Source organism: Balaenoptera ricei, chromosome 9 (genome assembly GCF_028023285.1).
Source record: "Balaenoptera ricei isolate mBalRic1 chromosome 9, mBalRic1.hap2, whole genome shotgun sequence".
Classification (NCBI taxonomy): Eukaryota; Metazoa; Chordata; class Mammalia; order Artiodactyla; family Balaenopteridae; genus Balaenoptera; species Balaenoptera ricei.
The window spans coordinates 34,096,570-34,122,220 of NC_082647.1; the positions used below are offsets into that span (position 1 = coordinate 34,096,570).

General features: G+C 38.0%; 1 protein-coding gene across 3 annotated transcripts in view; it reads left to right on the top strand.

Annotated features, from left to right (window-relative positions):
- TFEC (transcription factor EC) overlaps nt 1-25,651 on the top strand; it is a 650,324-nt gene that overhangs the window by 267,948 nt on the left and 356,725 nt on the right. For all 3 annotated transcript variants that reach the window (XM_059933558.1, XM_059933562.1, XM_059933557.1), the window contains exon 3: nt 8,133-8,239. The gene's annotated coding sequence lies outside the window, so the exon portion shown is untranslated. The remainder of the gene's footprint in view (nt 1-8,132; nt 8,240-25,651) is intronic.

Sequence of the window (25,651 nt, forward strand, 5' to 3'; positions counted from 1 at the left end):
AATGGAAACCCAAGAGTATAGTTTATGGTAAAGATGTCATCTCTAATTAGTAAAAGTGTAAGTGTTCAAAGCTTCTCAATTAATCACATTATGACACTTGGCTCTCCTTTTGGGGAAGAAATTAAACTCGTAGTTCATATCATAAGCAAAGATACCTTTTGGAGAGACTAATGAGAATAAATGTTAAGAACAAATTATAAAAGTATTTGAAGAGAATATAGAAAAAATTTCATAACTCTGGGAACTGGGAAAGCTTTCCTAAGTAATACACAAAATTCATATGTCATATAAGAAATTATTTATAATGTTGACCTCATAAAAACAAAAATCTTCTATGGGACAACAATAAAAAAGAAGTTAAATGATAAGCTACAGACTAGCAGAAATATTTGCAACAGGTATAAAAGATTTGCAATATATAAAAGGTGCCTACATATGAATATTTAAAACACAAAGAACCAAATAGAAGATAGACAAAGGATACAAAGGACCATTTACAAGAGAAATGCATATGGCATACATGTGAAGCTCAGCATGTAAAAATTAGATAATATTTACCAAACTTTAAAGTAACCCTAATCTTTGACTTTGCAGTCTACTTCTAGGAATCTGTCCCACAGAAATACTCACTCACAGTAAAACACGTTTACAAGAATATTCTCTTTTATAATAGCAAATAGTAGAAACAAACAGAATATCACCAACAAAGGAGACAGTAATAAAATTACAGAACATTCCATTGTTATAGAGAAAGAATAAGATCTGTACATATTAAAATAGAAAATTCTTTAAGACCCAGGTAAAAAGAAGTTGCCATAGCATAATAGAATCGTATGTAAATGTATATGACCCATAAATGTACAAATACTTTGTGTTTTTTTTTTTGTTCTATATGCTTTTGTATGGATTGATTCTTCTACTGTGAGAATATATTCATGTGTTTCTTGTTTAACTGAAAAAAAATGTTTTTTAAATCAAAGAGACGAGTATTCAAGGAAGATCAGGCCTAGTGGCTCAAACTCTTTTCACATGATAGACAGCTGCTTCAAGGAGGGTTTGAGAATCACATGTCTGTCACTAATGTGGTTTGGGCCTCTTTGTACTTACATTTCCTCTTGACCTCTGGGTTTGCTACCAGTTTTCCTTTTTTGGAGGGTGTTGAAATGGGCATAAAAAGAAATTCTTTAAGAAAGTTTAGATCCTTGTTATACAAAATTGCATTGCTGAAAGGGGTTTTAGATATGATCTAATGCAACTCTCAAGTTTTACGTGGAATCCTGATTTCCAAGATGGCCAGGAAATGTTGATGGGATTTTCACATTTCTCATGCTTGAGTCACATCCCCTTATCCAGAAACCTGGGAAAACTTTACCACTGAAAACTCAAATAGGGTGGTACTACTCCCCCAACTTTTAAGCCAACAGTGTAAGAAAACAAAAAGGTAATTTCATTCAAAAGATTAAAATTAATAAATATTTTTTCAGCAAACAAATGAGTACTGTGATGCCACCTGATGACCCACAAAAAGTGACTCCCAGTATTATTTTAATTATCTGTATTTGTACCTTTTAATCCATAAATTCCTGCCATATTACCTTCCATCAACTCTTTCCATCACTAGCCTGGTTGTTTTATCTCCATTTGTCAAATCATTATAGTGGGGCAGTTGGCCAAGTTGGTATGTTTAAGCCATGTCATATTCTCTTAGTTGGGTCCTGTGTGTCCTAAGGGCCCTTCAAGAAACTCACTTGTCTCCTTAGATATTGGTAAGGAAAAGTCAGAAATCTCTCCTTCCAATATGATGATTTTTGTTCTTAGCGAGAGCACTGCTTTGGCAATTATGTGCCCAATACCTTTGCTCAGAGCCTATCTGATTTGCATCCAGCTAAACTGCCTCTGTGCACTCAGATATGTGTCCCTATAAAGAGACCACCTCCTCACTTTTAGAACTCCAGTGTACCTTGACCTATGCTTGAATGGACTACAGCTCCGACTATAAGATCAAATAGGTCATTAAACCCCCTGAGCTCTTGAATTGCTCTTATTTAGTCCTCAAATGAATAATTTGCGTAGTGCAAAAGTCATTGGGAAGCCATGATTCCTCTCTGGAGCTCCAAGCTGGCTTCCCATAGGGGCCTGTGTTCCATTCTAACTGAGTTTATCAAGCTATAAATTCCTGACTAAAGCCCAGAACCTTGAGACACAAGGAGGTTAGGAGAATGACTGCTCCAGCATCTCCGGTCACCCAGATATTTGCGGAGAATGCACAAGGACCTTGGACTCCTGAATCTAAGGCCAGTATAATAAATTTATAACTTAAGAAACATGGTTTTCAATTTTTAAAATTTTTCTGTGAAAATGAAAATCACTGTGATGGAAATGTTCTTTCTTTTCTAAGTTCTTTAACATTATATTATCTTTATATGTTTACAATGGAAGGAAATGATCCTACTGCCTGCCAGTGAATGAGGGAGTGAATAGAGCTGATGAAACAGAGCTAATATTCAGCATAAGCTTCTATAGTTTCGTTTGTTTGATGTGGTGGCCCTTGGGCCTACAGAACTACACCTTCTGTTTATGCTTCCAAGTGTTCCTTTTATCTTCAGATAAAAGTGTAAAGGGGAAGTTGCCAATATTAGTCCACCTTTTGGGCCCAAGCCACAGTTAAACTTAGATGTAAAAGAGATCAAAGCATTTCCATTCTGATCCAAATAGCTGCAGCCCAGCAGTGTAGCTGGTGGCAATATAAAAATGGCTGAACACTTTCTGATTTGGAATATCTAAGTGATACATTCTAGACTGCAAGGCAGAAAAAGAGGCAGTATGCATGCCTGCTTTTGAAATGACTGCCTGCCTTCTAGGATTTGACAAAGAAACACTTGTTTAGACTTTGGTATATAATCTAGTAAGAAGCCCTCAGGTGCTCCTGAAGGCTTCCTTAGGGGGTTTCTATGGATGGACATTTTCTCTCACTTCCCCTAAGTTGATTTTGCACATGGTCCTTCTATGCTTCTTTTAGGTGAAGCCAAACTGTTGAGGATTACTCTTTGCAAAATGGCAGCAACTCTCCCTTCCCCTCCCTTTTTTATAAGTGCTTGTATGTTCTGAGATTGATAAAGCATCAGACTGGTATCCCTGGAGGATAGAGAGAAGACTCTTGGTCTCTGCAGGAGTAGGGTCACTAAATTATTTGTTATCCAAACCACTTTTGTGAGTGAAAGGGGCACTATTAGTAACTAAACCTGGATAATTGGAGTAAGCTGAGACTGTCTTGACAAATTGGAATGTATGGTCACCTGGTATGTAGGGCAATGTGTGACGTCTGGTGTCTAGAACCTCAATTCTAATGCTTCTTTACCTGTGCAAAATTGGACATTTTCTAGTTCCTCCCTTAGATTATTACAGATGATCATTTTATGCTGTTGATAACAAATTTAGCAATAAGATAATTAATTTCCATATGACTCAGAACACAGCCCCCTTGTTAAGTAATATAGCTCCAGAACAGAATTTGTTGCAAAGAAAATGTTTTGTGCAAATTCTTTAAAGAAGTCTTTCAAGTGCATTTTTTTTTAGGATGCCACCACCCACTGTTTACAAAGAAAGTCTTTAAGGGAAGCAGCAGACCCCTCAGGCCATTTCTAGCAAAGAGATGTACATTTAATACCAACAACACAAAAACACTGTTGTAACTACACCCAAACTGATTTTTACACCCAAACTGATTTTTGCACCCAACATATTTTTGTCTTCAAACTGCAGTCAGATTGCTGTGTTTCCCTTCTGTTTGTTTCACCACTTCCCTTCTAAATATTTTGCATCATCCTGGAGGTTTTCCCAAATGTGGCCTGCTCACTGGAGAGCCATATTCCTCTGACTTGTGGCATTAGGTTGTGTCGCCATGGCAAGGCTTGTTTATCATAAGGGGATACTTTATAGGATGGGCACCTCTCACAACAATTTCAACCTCTTTTCCTCCTCTTCTCCCACATGCTCAGATATTCTGAGACAGCAGCCCAGATATGGCTTTCTCTAATCATAAGTTGCATTCCTAGAGTGTGAACTTTTCTTTGCTCTGCTTTCAAGATAGGGAAATTTTTGGCTCTGTTTATTTCTTTCAAACTGGGCAGTACCCTCTTGACTGTTACGACTAATTCACTTGACAGGGCTGGAATCTCCTCATAGTTCTCTCCAGGTAAATCCCGTCGCTCAAACTTGTGGGGGGAAAAATGCCAGAGGGGGCAAAGGGTGACCTCGTGGTGGTCGCAGCCTATCCACTGGACAGAGGCCTCTGTTGACCATGGGGATTTTTTCCAAGAGAAGGAACGCTTAGTCAGAACCTGACAGTTCTTATACTCTCACATTCCTGCAGAGGAACCAGCTTGGGGAGAGATAAGAGCCCTGGGTTGACACCCTGATTATGCCTACCTTTTTATTTGTTAAATGTGGAAATTGACTTCATCCAATTAATAAGAGCAGGAAACAGTTTTTGTTTTCTCTTTGTAGGAAAACATGAAGTAACAGTTTTATCTTAATTTGTCAGGCATTGCCCAAGAGACTACAGCCATGTGGGCTGGTGGCCAAAAAATCTCTCTAAGTCCCAAGTACTAACACCCAGATATAAAAAGAATGCTAATTGGTTTTCCAGCTGAAAAATAATAAGGTACTTGGTGCCAAAAATGCTGTATGGCATGGAAACCCCAAGTTTATACAATAGGGCCTGATTGCAATCTGGGGGCTCCATTTGTACTCATATGTAGAGCTAAACAAAGGGAGGTGTTTCGCTCCTCTGCCTTTGTAGAAAGCCTCTGCTCCAGATCTCAGCCTGGTGTTGCACCAGGCTTCCCACAGTCTTCCTGCCAAAGCTCCAAGTTTTTTCCTGGCTGCCATTCAGGAAAGTACAGCTCCGTCCGTAGGGTGGAAAGTTAAAAAGCCCTTGCCTGGATACGCCGAAATATATACAAACACTGCTTGACGTATGGAGCAGGCAGGTTTTGCACAGGCTGCTCCTGCCTGCATTCTAAGGGAAAAGAATGCAAGATTTTTAAAAGTCATTTTAGTAAAGCAATGGAGCTATTAGCTGGAAGAAAAAAGTATTTTTTAAAGCAAATTCAGCATTCCCCTTAAGCCCAACAATTAACTATCTTAGTTTCATTAGTAAAATATCAACGAATTTACAAGAGCCCATCCAGCTTGGGCCATTTTTAACTTAAGGACGTGTTTAGTATAAATAGGAAGATACTGAATGTAGAGAAGATCATTGGAAGTGACCTGGTGAGAGTCACTCTTGGGCTATTGGTACAGCTCAGGCTGGGGCTGGTACTCTGATGCATATTGGCTGATTGCTAGCCTTGCCTGTGGCTTCACACCTTGACTCCAGGTCTACATCACTGATGAGAAAGTGCTTGAATTGAAAGGATCTCTTAATACTTAGAACCCTACTCTAATTATTTCCAGTTGATGGTAAATACCACTGTTGAATTCACAGCATTTAACCAATATTATCCAAAATGCTTTTTAATTATAGTTAATACTAAAATACACTATTTTCTGTCACCAATAATGGTTATAGGCTATGACCATTACACTAGTCATGCATGTAAAGATGCAACTAAGTTTAAAATTTTGTTAAAAAAAGAACTACTTTGATAATAGAAGTAAAACATAGTCTCAAAATAACCAACTTTTGCCAAAGTATACAGAGAATAAAATAGGCTATAAGCGTCCATTGATGTGTAAAAAATGAACTGTTTTTAACAGAAACTGGCAAGCGTTGTCTGTTCCTTTCTATCAATGCTTTTTTCTTGTTTATTACTTTTTGGTTGTTTGTTATTATTAGTGCATTTCCCCTAGAGTAGTGGGACAGAATGGTATGTATTTAAGAATTTAGAAAGCATTTATTTAAAAGTACTGGGCATCAGGATTTTTTACGTGCAGGAGAAACTAAGGAGTAGAAGACCATTGAATTAGTATGTCTGACCTTTAATCAGGTTCATCCCCACCAAGCTAAATTAATTTTCCAGTGCTCCTCTTCCTTAAGCGTAGGCTTCCCCTTTGGTACGTTTCTGCTTCTGTGACTTTGTGCTTGCTCTTTCCCTCACCTGGAGTGAGCTCTTTTTCCCCCTCCATCTTTTAGGTCCCAGTTCAGTTCCCAACTGATCTGTAAAGCCTCCCAGACCACTCCTCAACCCTTTAGTTTCCCATTTATCTGAACTCTTATTGCTCTTACTGTTTTCATGAGACAAGAGAAGGATGTGGAGGGTTCACAGATCACGTGGGAATCAAATTGGGACCCAGAATATGAAGAGGAGAAAGGAGCATTTTTTATTGCAAGTAGCAGAGACTCAATCAACTAGCTTAAAATAAGGAGAAGGTATTATAAACCTACAGCATCCAAGAAATGGGCCTTGCAGGGTATGCACTGGAACCTGTCAGAAACCTAGACAGCTCTCTCTCTCTCTCTCTCTCTCCAGTTCTCAGGATCATACAGTACCCCTCTGACTCTTTCCCAGGAATATCTACTTTCGTACTCTTCCCTTTTCTCTCTGCCTTACCATTTCAGTTTTCTTACAGCTCAACTACCCCCAAATGACTGAATTAGACTTTTGGGATCTTAATTCCAAACTTTCAGAGATTTGGTTGTCTTATCTTGAACTGTATATCCATTCATTTAATCAGTGTTGTTAGCAGAGGCAGTGATTTTTGGTACAGACAGCTGCCTAAGCCCATTCCTGTGGCAGCCTGTGGGTAAAGTTTCAGGGAAGGGGGAAATGAGTAGATAGGCATAAGATAAGTTGTAGTGCTTCTTTAAGGCAGATTCCTTAAGGGCAAGGAATAGATTACTACGTGCTTACTTTCATTACTGTGTTTAGCACGGTGCTGTTCATCCACCACAGTGATTCACAACGCTGGCTGCACAGTAGAATCACCTGGGGAACTTTTAGAAGCATTTCCATGTCCAGTCCTCCCCCTTGCCACCACCAGAGATTCTGATTTCATTTGTGGTGGATATGGCCCAGACACCTGACATCAAGGACTACTGTGCTTTCCAGATGCCAGACTTATTTTTACTGAGGTCAGGGCCATTGAAAATATTACTCCTATAGGTGAAAAAGTGATTACCCTCATAACTAAAACATGGTAGAAATTCAAGAGCTGTTAAATAGCTTAAAATTCTTGCTTGGCTTAGCAGAAGGGTAACTATAGATTACATTCATGTTGTCTTAAGTAGGGTGAAAACCAGTAATATTGGTAACTTTAGAAAGAGACATAAAAAATTTTGATTTTACACTTTTTATTTTCCCCCATTCCTGTAACTGATTTCATTAGATCGTCAATGGTTATTTCTGCAAGGTTTTTTGACTATGTAATTCAGTACATCTACAAAATGCAGTCCTATTCCTGGATTCTTTGAAAAAAAGGTCTCATATAACTAGGAAAATTTAAGATTTAATAGTAAATTCTGACATGATGACAATTCAGAGTGCCACTTGGATGATCATTGTTTTGTTTTTCAGTGGTAACTCTGAAATTGGCATTTGATTAATTTGGACTGAGTAAAGTTTACCTCCAGAATAGCAAGGAGCAGGTTTATTGCAGGCACTATATAGAGATGCCTTTTCAGTGCACTCTTTGTAGTATCCTTGGGGTTGCTAAGGTTTGCCTTGAGCTTTAGAACCATAGTTGTGATGACTAGTTGGAGAATTCCAGGGGAATAGTTTTTGGAGTTCTTCAGTATGATTAGTGAAACCAAGGAGTATAGTCCAAGCTTTCAAGTAAATTGACTCAATTACTGTGTCCTGAGGAAATCACACTGTACTTCCTGGCAGTTGCCTCTGAGACCGCTTTAGGACATTTGTTAACAACTTCTAGAAGTCAAGCCACCCCAATCTTATGAACACATTGGGCATTGATTTATGTATAGAATGTGATTCATGGATCTTTACATTTCCTACCCCAATTTCCTTCTCTAACAGGGAGCCATTTTGCCCAATTCATCTGAGGTACTGCTAAGGAAGACCTGGTAACATTGACCTCTTTGGTAAAGAGTCTAGAGAGAGAATACTGTGGAAGACATCTTTACCAAGTTTTGACTGAGCATAATCCGACTCAGTTTCCTTCTTGTGTTACAGCACAGACCAGTGCAGTACTGACACTTCGTTATCCCAGAGCATATTGTCCTGCCTGGACCCTCTGGATGTGAGGACCCCTTCATGGAATTACCATCGTATGTCCAATGGTAAGTAATGTGAATTGCGATGCTAGTTCTTAAGCTTCCTTTGGGGGTGATATGAATGGTTTACCCCTTTTCTTGCAAGATATCAGCTTTACCTGGAAAGGAGCAGAGATGCCACTCTTGTAGGCTAAACAGGGTTTGGTGTGTCTGCACTGAGTGGCAGGTAGTCTGGAGTACACATTGCTGTGCAGCAGACCCTGGTGACCAGCTTGGCAAGAAAGCTGTGCTTGATTGATGTGCACAGGAGGTAAGCAAGAGGTTGTGTCCTTACTTTCTATGAACTCTACAGTCTTGTCTGTATAGCTGCTTCTAGGACCTTTGCCTATGTGAGATTTGATCCTAAGTCAGATGGTCCAAAGAGAAGTCGTTAAAGGTTTCTTTGTAAACTCCTTCTCTAACACTATTCTGCTATACATCATCAAAGTAGTCCCTTGAATTATAAAGTACACAGATGGCACAAATCAGAACTGTAAACATTTTACTACTTCTGTATTGAAAATCTAAATTTGAAAAATTTGACCCTCACTGATGAGGACTATACTTCTGTTATCCCACAAGACTGTCAGTTATGCTTATGAAGCAGGAACAACATAGTTGAATGCAAATTATATTGTGCGCTCCACAAACTTTCAGAACAACATGCTTTTTCTTTTAAGGACTTTTGATTTTGTTGCCTCAAGATATGAATTCTTGTCATCATGTGATTCCCAGGCAGCAAATTTCTGAGCAGAAAACGTTCAATATGCCCCCTGAACAGCATTTTAAAGGCAGGACATTAAAGTGGAGGTTTGAGTCAGTTGATTTCCAGAATTATTTGTTGTTTTCCAGCTTAATTTTGAAGAAGAGCTCCCCATTATTTTCTTCCTGTCTTCTTCTCTCCCTCTCTCCCATCCTCTCTTCCATGCTTTCTTTCTTTCCTGTCCTTCCTTCCTCCGTCCTTCACTCCCTGACTTCATTTTTCTTTCAACAAAAATGTTTGAGTTATCTATATTACGATGGACTTTTTCTGAAAATACAAGCATTAAAATACTATCATGATCCTCAGGAAACTTTCTTCTTGGTCGGGAGGGAGTGGAGAAGTAAACATGAGAAGCATCCTATCTGATAAGAATTATATCCACGGTGTCGTGGGGAAAGGTAGTTGGATACATAAGCCATTCTGGATGGAGCCAGGCAGTCTGGGATGGGAAGTTGTAGGGTTAGGAAAGGTATCCTGGAGGAGACAACTTTGAGTCTCTTTGGGAAGTGGAAGAGAACCTGTTTCAAGATGTGCGGGTGGAGAAAAGAAGGAGACAAATAACTGGGCATAAAGGCAAGAGAATATGGGGCATTGAAGGAGTGGCAAATAGTTCTGTGTTACTGAAATGTAAGGGATGCGGGGTGGGGGTGGGTGGAGGACAAGAAGTGACTCTAGTGAGGTTGGAAGAAACTAAATCAGGAATAGCATTACATTTTTGTTAAGGATTTGGAATTTTCCTAAAGAAGTGTGGACACATTAGAGAATTTTAATGATTAGATTTTCCTGTTACCTAGATCATTCTAGTGATATGTGGAACAAAGACTGATTGGTGAGACTGAAGGCGAAGAGACCTATTAGAAAGATATTGGCTGTAGTCCAGAGAAGAAATGATGAGGGTCTGACCTAAGGCAATGATAGTGCAGTAGAGAAGAGGATATAGACTGAAAGAATTTGAAAAGGCACAATTGACAGGACTTGTACTTAAATAGATTTGGTGAAAAAGAAAACACAAGGCCTTCATCAATTAGGTCCTTATTGCTGCAAAGACCATCTATTCCAAACACATCTAAAGTTACTGGAGATTCAACCAGAGGAATTCAAACTGAACAACGGCAGCCAATATGACTATTGAACTCATAATCCCATGATACACGTATCATGCACACTCTATGTCACATGCTTGCTGAAGACCATGTTGGAGATTCCCTCAAGTTAACTTTTAATTTTTCTCATGAAAAATCCTCTCTAAACAACTGTTGTAGATATCACAATTCATCTTTCTAGCATAGAGCCTCAGGATTATCTTTCATATACTTTTCCTTCTATAGGTAATTTGTTCTTTTTCAGACTCTATCATAAACTATGCCTATTAAACAATTATTTCCATAACAAAGACACCTGTTTAGTGAGTCATGGCAGCCAGCATAATTGACCTACTGACAGAACTTCCCTTTTTTTCATGTTTTTTGCTCTTCAATGAATTAAAACTAATTAAAACAAAAACTGAAATATTATTTTAGTTTCTAAATTGCCATGTTACCTTTATTGATTTACTTTCTTCTCATTCTGCAAGAGCAGATGTCCACATGTGGTGGTGAAGTCTGCCACTGCCACTGAACTCTTGTTAGCTATTCTTCTTGAGCCCTGGAGAGTTTCCATGTTCAGAGTGACCAGCTGTGGTGAGCAGGAGGGGCATGCAGGCAGGAAACATGGTAATGGGTCACAGGACTGTCTGGGGAGAAGCTAAGCCAATTACAAGTTTTCCTTTGTGTAGAGAGAATGGTGGCAGTGACTTATCACCCCCACTCTAAAACCCAAGTTGTAGTTGTCTAGAGAAATGGAACAATGAACCTGAGAAGGACTATGGCTTCTTTCTCATTTATTAAGAAGTCAGAATTTGTACAGCTGTAATATAGCTCTGAACATGGGTGTAAGAAAGGAAAGGCTACTGCACACCAGAATGGCTGTTGGGAAGCTCAGAGCCTAAGTCTAGGCTCTTGTTCTAAATTTTGCTGCCTTGAATCTAACATATCTTACATATAACTCTTAGCCAGCTCAGTTATCTGTTTTCCAAGCCCAGAAAAGATTAGAAGCAAATTAAAGGCAGGCATTCTGGCAGAAACACACAGATTTGAGAGCTAACAACTTGATAGCGAGGGAAAAGCCTAAAACTGGAAAGTAGGTACAGAATTGTGTTCTGCATTATAACACAGTGTAAAAAAAGACAGATAAAATTATGGACCACTGCTATCAAGGAAAATTAAGCTATGACTTGTGTTTTTTATTTGGAACACAGAAAGATTGCCGTCAAAATTTGTTAAAATAAACAGAGCTTAGGAAGTCAAAGGTTTTCATTGCTCAAAGAATTAGTTAACATAAAACACATTTCCTTCTCCTATAGCTTCTGCCATTAAACCTTGCAGAGAAGTCACAAAGAGACCATGGAAATGAGTGTCTCTCTTTTATGAGCATTCTCAAAACTGTCCACCTCACTTTCTCGTTACAACCTTACTTCCTCTCTTATGTGCTATCCTCACCTTTTTTTCCTGCCATTTGTACACATCAATATTCTATATTTCCTTAGCTCTTGTGTTGGTAGTTGAGAACCTAATTGCTATGGTTTGAATACTTGTGTCCTTCAAAAATGCATATGTTGGAATCCTAACCCCTAAAGATGGTGATATTGGATGTGGGACCCTTGGGAGGTGCTTAAATCATGAGAGTAGAGTGCCTCATGAATGTGATTAGTGCCTTGTAAAAGGAGCTCCAGAGACATCCCTAGCCTTTTTCACCATGTGAGGATGCAGTGAGAAGTCTGCATCCCTGAAGAGGACCCTCACCTGATTATACTGACACCCTCTTCTTGGACTTCCAGCCTCCAGAACCATGAGAAATAAATTTCTGTTGTTTATAAGCTACTCAGTCTGTGATATTTTGTTATAGCAGCTCTAATGGATTAAGATACTAATCATTTTCCAAATGGTCAAAAATGGTAAACGAAATCATTACTGTTATTCTCTTTGTAACTAATTTCAACTCTTTTCAATATTTAATTTGTCCAGAATGAATTGTTGCCATGAAAGCCAAAGAATGAAAAACAAACAAAAAAATTCTCAAACATTTACAACTTTTACATAGAATATTAAAATACTGAGAGATAAAAGACTTGAATTTCAAGTGTTATAATAATTATTAATAACTTGGTAAACTAACTCTGCCAGAACAGATAAAGCTTCATTCTATATTAAAAAGCAACACCCTCACCAATTCTCATAAATTATATCGCTCCACTTTGTAGCAGGTATTTCTACTATAGATTTGTGGTTGAATTTTAAGTTAAAGTTAATATATCAGTTTACTCAGAAATCATAATTCTGTAGAAACAAAGCACTCAACTTAAAGTTGCAAATATACTCTTAGAAATGACTCAACTCTTCTGGAATGAATGTTTGTATGTGTGACCCTTGTGTTGGAGATGCCTGGAGCAGAGGGACTGTGATTAATTTATATGGGGATCACTCTTTTATTGGGTTGAGTTCCTACTTAAAAGTCTGGGAAAAAAATCTCTTCACTGGTCAGTCAGTCCAGGAAATTGTCATCAGCTTCCATATTTGGGGGTTTAACCAATGTGACAACATATCAGAAGGAAGTCATATCAGAGAAAAGAAAGCTAACAAGTAATGTAGTTAGTTACTGGTTACTCCCAAGTGACATACTCAATGCCTTCATCTGCAAGCTCTGTCCAGAGGGTTTTCTAACCCTAATCCAGGGTTTCTCACCTCAGCATCATTGGCATTTTTGACTGAAAACTTCTTTATATTGTGGGGGCTATCTTATGCATTTTAGGATGTTTAGCAACATCTCTGGCCTCTACCCATAGATGCCTGCAGCATCTCCTGGTACTGACAACCAAAAATGTCTTCCTACATTGACAAATGTTCCGTGTGTGTGTGTGTGTGTGTGTGTGTGTGTGTGTGTGTGAGATAGGTAGAAGAGAAGGCAAATTAACCTCAGTTGAGAATCACTGCCCTTACCATAATGCTACCCCTTGACTTAACACCCTTTTATTGCTCTTGAAACATAATATCCCAGAAAAGTTTCTGCTGTCCACTGAGATAACAAAAGGGATACTGTTCTCTAAGCTGTTCCACTTGATTGTAACTCTATTCATTACCTGTAAGATATCCTGGTTGCATTATGCCCAAGGTACCCAGGTGGGTATTTTATATCTCCTCACAGAACAGCATACTTCTCTTGTCTCATTTTTTTTCTTTTCTTTGGACTAAAGTCTTTTTGCAACTGATCCTGCACCTAGTTAGGCTTACCTGTGTAGGGTGACCACGCATCCTGGTTTATCCAGATCAGTCCTGGAGCATGCCTGTTAACCAGGCATCACTATTAATAGAACCCAGTCAATCTCAAAGTGACCCGGTTTGGATGATTAATCAAAGTCACCTTTTTATGCTACTTTGGAAGAAATTATTCCTTTTAATTTTACCAAAAAAGAGTGGGATAAAATTCAGTTTAAAATAGAATATATGAGAAAGTAATTTACCTCTTCCCCCACCCCCTGCCCCATTTTCTTATCCCATTAACCTGAAAAGAAAATCACTTAGGATGGAAGAGTGCTCGTGAATAGATCCAAAAGTTTGAACACATTCCAAGGCAGAAGCATCTAAATACTTACTGATAGATGAATCAGAATGGAGCTGGAATCAGGATACAACTTGCAGTAGAGAAGGTGGCCTCCAGGCTGTAGCCCTTCTTTCTGACAGGTCTCTGTAAGTTTTCCTGACCCCTGAGCAGCTGTTCTGCCAGGCAGAATTGGGAAAGAGTAATTAATTGAAGGACTATCCATGGAACAGCTAACTGAGTTGCAAGTCTTACCAAATGTGGATTTTTTTTTTTTTAATGTGTGCCATCTTTCTACTCCATGGCTATGTATTATTTTTACCTTGATGAATGCTATATGTGTTTCACCAAATGTACAGTATATTCCATTTAGAATGTGTATTTAATGCACTTAGTTATGACAGAAAAGTATTTTAGTATGCAAAAAATTGGAAGCTTTTAACCCATCCCCTTCAGCCCCTATCTAAATCAGAGGACTGATCTCCAAAGAAATTGACAAATCATCCCAAGTCTTACAGCTTCTAATATGGATTTTGGCACCTCAGAACAAAATGTGGGATGATAGGGAACTCAACTTGCATCACTTTCTCCCCCATTCCCTACTAAGGTATAGACACTACACACAATGGAGAGACAGAACTCCTGAAGAAACCCATACCAACTATATATACTAATTTAGTTTTTTGTCAGCCAGTATGAATGGCCAACTGTGGACCAACAATTATTAAGGAAAATCAATAACGCAAAAGGCATAATACAAATGAAAAAACAGAATAATTGGCTACAAAGGAAACAAAACAAGTGAAAAAATTAAAATTATTATTAGTATCTTCAGGAATATCGGACTAGATGTTGCAATCATAAAATAAGCTTAGGTTGCTATAGAGGATGAGCACTTAGGGAATAAGCAAGAGATTTTGGAATCAGTTACCCAAATGTAAAAAGTGAAAGGAAATAGTAGAAGATAAAGTCAGTTAAATATCTCAGAATATAGAGCAAAAAAGATATAAAAGTTAAATATAGAGAACCAATTTAGCACAGTGAGCACCTATTAGAAGTTCTAGAAAGAGTGAACAGAGAAAACGGAAGAATGAAAATGATCAAGGATGTAATAGAGGAAAATTATCCAGAGTTGAAAAAAGACACAAGTCTGAAATTTGAAAAAGGCCACAAAGTGCTAAATGGGATCAATGATAAAAAGCCCCACCTGGACTTATCCAAGTAAAATTTCAGAAATTTAAAGACTTTAAAAGAATACACAGAGAAAGAGCATACTATTCACTTCTATAGTAAATAATATTGCTAAAATCATGACATTGTAAATGCTGCTTATTGTTTTCCAGCTTCAATGAATCACCTATAGACAAGGCTTTAAAGATTAATTATAGATATGCAACAATAAAATGTAAATATGATTGGGGCACCTATGTGAATCCACATAGGCTGTGCACTGCCAAACTCTAAGAGGCACCATCCTCAAAGGAGGCAACAGCACAGCAGCCCTAACTGTTAAAATCCTTGCTGAAAGTAAAGATGCTATAGGGATGGAGAGAAGGAGCAATGGAGGTGAAGGCAGTGTTGAGACTATATGCAGGGCCTAAAGTTGAAACAAGGAATAGAGGTTTGGAATATTATTTAACAGTTATTGAACTATAGAAAGGCTAAAAGATTGTGTGTGTATTTGTGTATATATGTGTGCATAAAACAAAACTCAGGAGAAAGGACAGATGAGGAGCAGTGTGTTTGCTGAATGTCTTCTGTTGGGCAAAGTCCAACAATATCACCTAAACTTGATTGATCAGAAAATGCAAGTATGAACATATCAGTCAGAGTGGAGAACACAGAGGAAACCATCAGAACTAAAAACGGAAACTCTGGAAAGTGGTATAAGTGGCAGCAGGTAAGCCAGGAAATGTAACTTTTCTTTTAATTCCATTTGAATTTGTTCTATATATGTATGTTGTTAAATTAGTTAAACAAGGAGACTGTTAGACCTGAGGTGGCTCTAATGCCATGGCGGCCTACATGTGCAAATCAAAATCTAAGCCAGTAAATGCCTTGAGGTGATGGAATCAAAATACTAAGGACAACCAGTCACAGCCAGCCAACTAGGCTTTAAGTTATAGTCAATCAATAATTTCCTTTCTTTGCTTCTGCACTTTCTCTATGTAATTCATTCCCCTGGGTCCTGTCAGGCGGAGTGCTGCTAATCACGTCCAATTTGGTGTTGCCTCGTTGGAATCCTTTTATGCTCAAATAAACCCTTAAAATGTTTAATATGATTCAATTATCTTTATCAATGTATTATTTGGTAATAATAATGGAGGCGGAGAATGGGGGGAAGGGGACGTCAGTCTGGTTTTTTTCACATCATCAACAGTCACCCAGTTGCCAGTGACTTTGTAGAGGGGCATATGCAAATGGTACAAAAATCAAATAGATCCCAAATCACTTCAGATTTACTATACCTCATGTTTTTTTGACCCTGATGAAGTTGAGGCATGGGGTACTATTTTTGTATTATAATTTTGTGGACAAATTATCAATGGATCCTATTTCCCACGGGGTATAGAACTCCTTTTTCCCTTTGGATATTGGTGAATTTATCTACTGCAGATATAACTTACTATGAACACTTCAAGATCTTTATTACATAGTGATTCTTCAAATATAAAACACATACATTTTATTTGAGCCTCACCAAAATTATGTGACAATTCAGGGCAGGCCTTACTATTTCCATTTTATCGATAGAGTTGAGTGAAGTTAAGAAGCTTGTCTTAGGTCACTGAGATGGATGGGGAAAGAGCCCACACTCAAACTGTCTCCCTTCCCCTACCCAACATGGTTTCTTAAGGGGTAGGGAAGATTGAATAATATTAAAACACACAGGCAGCTTTTTAAAAATATCAAAAACACATTATCACGGAGGAAGAAAGAGCCACCCAAAACAGGAAATCCTTGTGAATGCCTCAGCTGTAATCTTCCTCACCCTGAACTCTTTTTCAAATTGAACAATATAGTAGTTAAAAATTTATCCTGCAGAAAAAGCTACTGAAAGACACTAAATGTGAAGAGAAGTAAGTTAGAGGAAGAAAAGTAAAAAGCTTTCCTTAAAATCTGTAATTTAATATAATTTAATAATATAATTTAATTTAACATTTAATTTCTGTGCCAATCTCAGTACTTGCCTATGTCTTATGAAGCATCATCTGACTTAAAATTAAAAATTGGTTGTAATGGAGATTTTAAAAAACAGTATAGGATTAATCTACCTCCCTCCCTTCCCATATTCATTAGCCTTTTCTTCCTATGCTCAGTATCTGTGCAAAAATGGGGATGGAGGAAAGGAGTAGGGGGTGTGGGAAAAGCGGGAGGGTGTTGAATAGGAAATGTAACTTATCTTTCATACCATTTGAATTTGTTTAATATATGCATGTATGGAGGGAAGTGATTAAACCATAGGTAGGAGCATGCAGACACTGATGGATCCTTTTCCATAATGCTGTCTGATTCCCTTAAAGTTAAAATCTTATTAGAAGACCACGAATCTAATCAGAAATTTCAGATAATATTCTGTTTCTGTTTTTCTATTAGAGATTTGAAGCTCTGCCTTCATAACATAGAACCCTTGACTTAAATTGAACATAAAAAATGTTAAAGCAACTCCAGTTGCAGTACATTCTCTTTCTTCTGTGTGAATGTTTGATGAGATTTGTCCAAATTCTGGTTCTTCCCACATAGACTCAGTTTCTATCCACTAGAACAAGGTGACCTGCCAAGCTAGAAAAGACAAAACGCTGTACTCACAGAAATGTTTTTTCTTTTATTTCTAAACAAGTTAAGTGCAAAGGCCATCGATAAGAGTGATTTTAACAACCTTGTTATCAGTTTGTAGTGAGGCAGTCCCTCTTCCTTCCTCCCCTACCCACACACCCCTAATCATAAAACCCTCACCCAAGAGAAATATTCTACAAAACTTTTAAAGATATACTTGTTGGTTTGAGTGTAGATATTAATTCTTGGAATTACTTTGGATTTGGAGTGCTTAACTAAATTGTTACTGAAGTATACTCTTTTTTTCTTGACAATTACCATTGCAGACAAGGCAAAATGATTCTTAAATTGGTACCCGGCCATAAAGAATTCAAATGTAATTTAGCTTAAAGCCTTCACTGACTGTTTCAATCTCAGTGACATAAAGAGATGTGTTTGGATCAGGAAGTAATTTACATTACTGGCGTTTAATTGGCCTGATGGGATATGTATAATCAAGAATTATATAACTTTCATTGCATCCACATTTATCAAATACAAGTGAAAATAATAAGGCTTATTTCTTCCATAGGTTTCAGTGTCTTTGAAAAAAATGGACTATCAATTGCTGCTGTAATAGAACAACACGATTCTATTATTTTCAAAAATCTGGAGTGAGATTAATAGTATCATTTAAAAAAATCTAAAGTGCTTTTACTAAAGGCCAAAAGAGTATAAATTTAAGAAGGGGGAGAGAAAAATAGTTCAATATTTTTTCTGTATCACATATGTCAGTATGAATGTCACTGTCTTTCAGATTTCTTCTTCCCTGAATTGGTATTGATGACAGAGATTCTAAGATTTTTGTAGTCCACCAATTAAGACCTTTTCGTTCATTTCTTTGAAAAGGTTGAGAGTGTTTAATGAAATATATTATTTTCTTCTTCCTTTAGTAACTATTTTCTCAGTACTATGTATTACTCAGATGATGCTGGAACCTCCTACTGGGCAAAATTTTGAACACTGCAGATCAAAGCCTTTCATAATGACATGCATGTGTCTTTCACCTAGGAAGAGCTGATTATCAGGTACCATGAAGGCTCTGAGATGTTACTTTACCTGCATGTTAACAAGTTAGCCTGCCACAGTTCCATGATGCTGGCAGAAGACACAAAGCTCCTGGTTCAGAGAAAGGACATTGTTATGGCACAGCAGGCAGCATGAGATGTTTGCATTGATTCTCCCTTGCCTGAGATTCCCATGGGTTTGATATAAAGAGGCCTAGGTGGATGCTGTTTATGCAGTGGTGATCTGTCACAGCTGAAAAACTCCAACCTTAGTGAACTTAACTCTTTTAATCAAATTTACCTGACTTTTGCTCTGGGGGAGAGACACTCTCTTTATTATAACAGACAATTAGCAAAGGTGCTCTGTGATCCAGAGGAAGACCTGTCTCCGTCTTCCAAGGCTGTTAACCATACAAACATTCTGGAAAAGATAAAGTCAGTCAGTGCCACTGCTCACAAGACATGGAGAAAATTGAGAGACCTGTACAGAATTGTCTCCCAACACTGGTAACCAATGTGGTATGACTTCAGGGGACTGGCTGATATGTGAACCAGCTGATATATGAATATTGAATTTAGCTGATTTTATCTTAGCTTCATCCCTTCAGCAGATAATTTTTATATACACCCCACATTTTCCTTGCATCACCCTTCCTCTAATACATTACCTAGGGTTGTGTGTTGTCATTACCAGTGTCCCATTAGTCACTGTTTCAGCAACCATGGTGGCTTGGCTTACTACAAATTTTTATTCGTACCCTATTTTTATTCCCATTTTCTTCATTCTGCAGAATATACTACACAGTGAACTTTATGAACATTTTGATATTTTCTTTGAGCTTTTCTTCTCTCCAATCATATGACTTGAGATAGTTGAAGACATGAGGCATATTAGCACTTATATTTCTTCTTTTATCTCTTTAAATAATGAAGCCTAGATTCATATTATATTCTTCTCCTTCTGTATCAGAGTAAGTTATAGTAGAGGAAACAAGATCTGAGAGCAGATGGAGAAGACAAAGTTTAGGGTACAGGTACAGAAGTAGGAATCTTAGAAACAGAAAAGAACCCAATTGCATCTGTATTCTCTTTTTTGATATTGGCTTTTAATCTCTACCTATAAACACACACACACATCTCTTATTTTTCTATTGTCTTACTGAGTATACTTGATTATAAGTACAGCAGGAATTAAATGTGTTCTCTATAATCTGTATGTGCAAAATATTTTGTAACTTCCCTTATTTTCCTTAGCTGATTTCATCTTGCTCACAAGATTCAATTCCAGGTAGAGATTCAATTCCAAGTACAGCCTTTTCAAGTATAGCTATCTCAGACTCTTTTGAGGAAATACTCTCATTTTCAACAATTTAGAACCCAATTTTGACTGTGTCTTCTGCTAGCAAAAGCTCTCTCCTCCTCATCCTTCTTCCCAATGTGCAAGTGGAGGTTTTACCTGTCTTCACTTGGCAAGATTTGGGGCCACCGTTTTCCATATTTTTTTGTGTTCTTTGCTACAGAGAGGTTGGTCTGGTCCCCGAGGGTTCTGTGCTAGTGTCCTCTGCAGTATGGCTGGTTCTACCTGAACTTGTTGAATATTTCACTGGTACTGACTTCTAATGTCTTTGTTCCTGCCAGTTGCCTCAACTTGTGAGGTTCCTATACTGCGTGGTCTCTTCTTCCCAATCCAGAGTCCCTTCCAGGCCCTGTGGCATCTCTACATTCCCCCACTGGCTAGGTCTCTGGCATGCCATGCATAGGCTGAGGGAGGATTGGGGCACCCTCTTGGGTATGTCATCGAGGGTTGAATGTCTCCCTCTGCAATCCCTGCTATACACCTCTTTGGCCTGTTGACAGAGAAGCAGAGCATCAACCTTTCATTTAACCTATTTCAGCTTTCTGTGGACATTTTGAGTTTCCTGGTTCTCTCCCTTTGGCCGAGGCACAGGGACGGCAGTGTGACTGTTGTTGTTCTGACAGGCACCTCCTCGGCTTAACTGCATTCCCTCTGAGGTGTGTGCTTTCCTTTCATGGCAAAGACTTTCTTCCTTTCCCTCTTCATATTGAATATATCCCTTGCAATAATATACTTTGTCACCTCTCTAGAGTTCTAATAAAACTCTAGGATTAGTGTCTATTAAGTCTATATGCTTATATGGGAATTGGAGTTTAGGGGATTTAGAAAAATCTTATCCCTTTAAACAAGGCCTCAGTTTCAAGAATATCACTGGAGGTTATTCCCTGGCAGTCCAGTGGTTAGGACACAGTGCTTTCACTGCTGTGGCCTGGGTTCAATCCCTGGTTGGGAAACTATGATTCCAGAAGCCACATGGCACAGCCAAAAAATATGCATATATATCACTGGGGATTCAAAAATCTAATTTTGGAAATCAAAAGCTGAAAATGGATACCTTTTCATCTTACATTCCTGTTTTAATTCCAAACCTCCCTAAGATAATGGCCAAGGTTCCACTAGCTGAAGGGGGAAGGGCATCAAATACAAGGAAATGTAAGAAAGAAAAGCACCTATTAACATATTTTGAAATATTCCCATAAAACTGGCTCTGGCTAACTTAATCAAAGGAAATACTTTGGAAGGCTATTGAGGTCCCAGAAAACTAGAGGGAAGCTGAGCAATAAGTATGAGAGTAAGCTGGATCCTAGGGTGACACAGAGTACCAAAATGTGGAAAGCATGAAGTGCAGATAGGATGCCATGATTTAAGATTCAAAGGCCAAGGAGAGGGCTGAGCTTAGGTGGGAGTCTATTCTCTGCCTTTACTAGGGAAGGGGAGAGGTGGTGTCTGTCAGGTTCAGCTTCCATAGTGAGTTGTGTGCAGCTAGATTACCCTGTCACCAACACAACAACTGTTGGTGGTGGGTTCTAGAGTCTGGTCAGCCTCCCAAAAGGAAATTAGGGTGCTATTTGGAAGCCTTTCTCAGGAAACCCTAATGGCAAATATATACAACACCTAAATGAAAACAAGGAAAATGTGGGGAGGAAGGGCTAAGAAATAGAAGGTGGGGCGTCTCCAAAAATGAGCTCCTTCTTTGGATTCCGTCAAGGATACAAGAACACTGGGATTTGATGCATGGCCTTGGCCCCAGCATGCACCCAACACCGCCTCTCCCCACCTTGATTTTCTCTGCTTCTCTGCTTCATTGTTCTCTGGAGGCTGCTTTCTCTCCTTCTCTGTGTAAATGTCCCCTCTACCGGAGTTCACAGGTCTTCCATTTAAGTGAAGTACAGATTTACTAGAGGCTCTTAATTCCAATTCTAAACTTTTAAGAGAACAAATTTGATTGGGTTAGTTGGGTGTATCTACATCTTACTAGCTATGGATACAGGCGGAATGGGTAGGTGAATTGGGTTATGTGGCACAAATGCTCCTGTGGGTGGTGTGAGGCTGGCAGTGGTTCTGAGAGGAGAGAATGAGGCATAGAGTGGGAACAGGCTAAAACTGTCTATTGCAGGATAATAGTATTTTAAGGTGTGACTATACCATAACTTACTTTAGTAACCCCTTATTATTGAATATTCTTTCATCTGCATTTTCTTCTTTTATAAACAAACTGTGATAAAAATACTTGGAGCTAAGTCCCATTTGATCCCCCCTTATGAGTAATTCCTAGAAATAGAATTCCTGGTGCAGAGAATCATTACATTTTAGAACTTTTGATATTTGTTGAAATTGTCTTCCAGAAAGTTTGTGTCAACTTATGCCATCTCCAGATACTTAAAAGTACTAATTTTTCTGCACTCTCGCTTGGGTATATTAATTTGGTTATTAGATATATTAAAATAGTTCATTGCTTTAATTTACATCTTTAATTTCGAATAAGGTTGAGCCTTTCTTTTCATAAGCATATTAGTCATTGTGTTTCTTCATATTTTTTATTTATTCTCCTATTATTGTGTTAATCTTTATATTACCGATTTTAAAGACTCTTTAATTATAAAAAAAAAAACAAACAAAACAATCCTTTGTCTTATATGTCCCTAGTATCTCCCCAGGTTATGGTATGCTTTTCTAGGTTTTATATCTAGATTTTTAAAATGTAGCTCCGAAGTAGCTTTTTTTAAAACCCATGATTGTGTCATGTAACTCAAAATTTATGCAGAAGGAAATTCTTCCTTACAGAGTTATTTGATTTATTTTTTTTCTTTGTGGAATACTATGATCTTTTGTTCTACTTTTCTGCCTTTAGGGAACAGAGTGTCTGTTGGCCAAACCCACCAGAAGTGACATATAGGGAGAGTAAAGCTATAAATTTATGCACAAGTGATGTTATTGATTTGTTGATAGATTTGGTCACTTAAATCCAAGATATAGATGATCTATGCTCATTTTATTTAGTCACTTAGGGGTAGGAGAAGAAGGAAACAAAGCGAGTGGGTGGTAATGCAGCACCAATTTTTAGCATATTGTCTCTGTTTCTAAATCTCCCTTCAATTTTCCAGTGATATTCAAATGTCAAGATCTTGCTGAGAAATGACCAGAATTAACTTCTGTGTGTTTGATGGAAATTGGCTCAGGAGGTAAAGTGTAGTGGGAGGTATTACATCTTCTTCCAAGAGATATTTGGCGGAGAAGCTGCCAATTTATGTGCTATGGAGCTTTTCAGATTAGGAAATTAAATTACTTTATCTTTGGCTTTAAGGAATAAACATGTAACTCCACGCTTTCTAGCCCTGTCTGAGTGACACCATACATACCTTTCTAAGTTATATTTTCATCACCACCTGACAAATATTATTTCATTTTTTATTGTCATAGTAAGGATTAGTCCTCTTGATCGTATAGACATCCAGCACAAGCTGGATAAAGGAGGATTATGAAGATGTAGTAGTTTAATTCAAATTGCTATCAAAAGTTCACTAAGGACAGAACTTCTCAGATGTACACTGTCCAGTTTATAATTGATGATGACTTTTTCACCAGAAGGCTCCTTTAACACCTCCAACACAGTGCATCTGAACTATGGCAGACGCACCCTAAGGTGGCTTCCAGTGAGTCCTGCTCTCCTATTATCCTCTCTTTTTGAACATTGGCAGAACTCGTGGTTTGCTCCTAACCAATAAAATATGGCAAAGGCAATGGGATTTCACTCTTTTGATTAAGTTATATGGCTTAATATCGCTGCCTGAATTAAGCTATGTTGTGCAAGACTGAGGTGGAGGGCCTTCCATTGGCTTTGAAGAAGCAAACAGCCATGTTGTGAACTCCCTGTGGAGAAGGCCATGTGACAAGGAACTCCTTCTAAGACCTGAATGCAGCACACAGAGCTAACAACCAGTTAGAAGCTGGGACCCTCAGTTATTCAGCCACAAAGAAACAAATTCTGCCAGAAACCTGAAAAGGCTTGGAAAGTGGATCTTCCCCTGTCAGGCCTCCAGAGGAAAACAGCCCAGTCAACACCTTGATTACAGCCTTGTGAGCTCCTCAGCAGAGATTCCATCTAAGTCATGTGCAGACCGCTGATCCACAGAGACTATGAGATAATAAAGGTATATTATTTTAAATTACCAAGTTTATAGGAATTTGTTACACTGTATATTAAACTAATACACAAACCTAAACTTATTACTATCTTTCCCAGGCTTCTTGTATTTTCTTTTAATCAGTACAACTATTTTCCCAGTGAAATTCATCTTTGATTCCCAAAGTCAAGCTGCTACCCAATCCTGCTGATTTTATATTTAAACTATCTCATGTGTGATTCCACTTGTTCATTTCCTCTTCCATGTTTCTGGTTTATATCCTCATTACTTCCTACCTAGACCACTGCAGATCTTTTCCTTCCCTGAGCCTTTACTGTATCTTCATCCTGTGCAATGCTGGCTCATTACCCCACCCCAAGCTATGCTTCCCAATACACCTTCTACAGATACCAGTCCCATGAAATGCCCACCAGAGTGTAAGCTCCAGGCGGGGAAGAAAGGAGGCTGTTTGGTCCACCACTGCATGCCTAATGGGGTAGTATGTACCTCAGAAAATAATGAGCACACAGATCAGAACATTTCTGGCAGAAAACTGAGAGCATCATAAAAATAAAAGCATGGTATTTTTTTGCTTCAGGTTCCAAGAGTCAGAACAGACTCAGAACAGATGTGAGATGTAAGTGGGATGACCATACATCCCATTTTAGGCTCTCTTTTTGACTCAAAGTCGTCTTGATTGAGATGATAATTTTAAGTTGGTGGGTGGTGGATAAGGTGCTAGTGCATGAGAATACTAGATCAGATAACCAGGCAGTTTTCATAATTCAAGCTTCCAGTACATACTTCCCTTTTAAATATAAGTGAATTGGGAGGAAATTTAGAAACTTATGAAGTTGAATATTCTTGATTTTTTATTGTTGTTAAACCACTGCAGTTTGCCAAGTCCTTTCACCCTGATTGTAAATCTCAGAGGGAATCCAATCCCATGTGTTTCTGATTAGTCTGCAGTTGAATTATCTAAAAGTTTTGTAAGAACCATTTGAAGTACAAAAAGCTTTGTAAAATTTTTTTAATTTAAATTTTTATTCATTTATTTTTTTACTCACCGTTTTGGGAGAGGGAGTTAGTGGCATACCAAAAAAGAGTAGTGAGAAGGAATATTTTGAGTTAGAATCAGGATCATGAGGAAATCTCCTTAAAATGGTGAAATTCACAAAATAATCAAATTGAGTCTTAAAACATAAAATCTATGTTCATATCAATATTGAGTGTGGCACAGTAAACTGCTTCATTTTTGGAAATTAACCTCTGCCTATAATTAACATCCACATATTTTAGTAATATAGCATTAATATTGTATTAAATTTCAAGATGTCTTCTGTTTTCTTTCCAGATTAGAGATTACTTTAAATGCTTGGTTGTATATCACTGAATATTAATGTAATCTTTTCTCCATTAAGTGAGTCATGAGAATGTCCAAAAGCAGAGAGAGCAAGGAAATATTAAACAAGATAGAGATTACCAAGGTTATCAATCTGTCTAAAGGACTGAAAGTTTATATGTCAAATTCTGATATGTGTGCAGTAATATCATCTACTGAGTAAATTTGAAATTGAATGACTGTGTATAAAAATAAAATAAAAGTTTGTAGAATTGTTACATTTTAAGAAACATTGCAAATGTATTATACCATACAGAAAGCATACAGACTAATGAATTGTTCTCAAAAACTCCTTTCGTCCCATTTTTTGCTAAGTTTCAGCATCTCAGATCCCTGAC